The sequence below is a fragment of the Neophocaena asiaeorientalis genome, unplaced genomic scaffold (genome assembly GCF_003031525.2).
Source record: "Neophocaena asiaeorientalis asiaeorientalis breed wild unplaced genomic scaffold, Neophocaena_asiaeorientalis_V1.1 scaffold204, whole genome shotgun sequence".
In the NCBI taxonomy this organism is placed as follows: domain Eukaryota; kingdom Metazoa; phylum Chordata; class Mammalia; order Artiodactyla; family Phocoenidae; genus Neophocaena; species Neophocaena asiaeorientalis.
In genome coordinates this window covers 9,333,565-9,334,670 of record NW_020173922.1, presented here as the reverse complement: position 1 = coordinate 9,334,670, position 1,106 = coordinate 9,333,565, and positions in this window count along the sequence as shown.

Genomic DNA, 1,106 nt, shown 5'->3' with positions numbered 1-1,106 from the left:
AACACACAAGGGAATCCCCATAAGGTTAACAGCTGATCTCTCAGCAGAAACTCTGCAAGCCAGAAGGGACTGGCAGAACATATTTAAAGTGATGAAGGGAAAAACCTGCAACCAAGCAAGGATCTCATTCAGGTTTGATGGAGACATTAAAACCTTTACAGACAAGCAAAAGCTGAGAGAGTTCAGCACCACCAAACCAGCTTACATCATATCTTGGGTCACAAATCATGCCTTGGTAAATTTAAGAAAATTGAAATTTTATCAAGTATCTTTTCCGACCACAGTGCTATGAGACTAGGTATCAATAACAGGAAAAGATCTGTGAAAAATACAAACACATGGAGGCTAAACAACACACTACTTAAAAACGAAGTGATCACTGAAGAAATCAAAGAGGAAACAAAAAATACCTAGAAACAATGAAAAAGAGACATGACAACCCAAAACCTATGGGTGCAGCAAAAGGAGTTCTAAGAGGGAAGTTTATATGTTTAGAGAAGAGCTAACACCTATCCTTCTCGAACTCTTCCAAAATATAGAAGAGGGAGGAACACTCCCAAACTCATTCTATGACGCCACCATCACCTTGATACCAAAACCAGACAAGGATGTCACAAAGAAAGAGAACTACAGGCCAATAACACTGATGAACATAGATGCAAAAATCCTCAACAAAACACTAGCAAACAGAATCCAACAGCACATTAAAAGGATCATACACCATGATCAAGTGGGGTTTATCCCAGGAATGCAAGGATTCTTCAATATATGCAAATCAATCAACGTGATACACCATATTAACAAATTGAAGGAGAAAAACCATATGATCATCTCAATAGATGCAGAGAAAGCTTTCGACAAAATTCAACACCCATTTATGATAAAAACCCTCCAGAAAGTAGGCACAGAGGGAACTTTCCTCAACATAATAATAAAGGCCATACATGACAAACGCACAACCAACATCGTCCTCAATGGTGAAAAACTGAAATCATTTCCACTAAGATCAGGAACAACACAAGAGTGCCTACTCTCACCACTCTTATTCAACATAGTTTTGGAAGTTCTAGCCACAGCAATCAGAGAAGAAAAGGAAATAAAAGGAA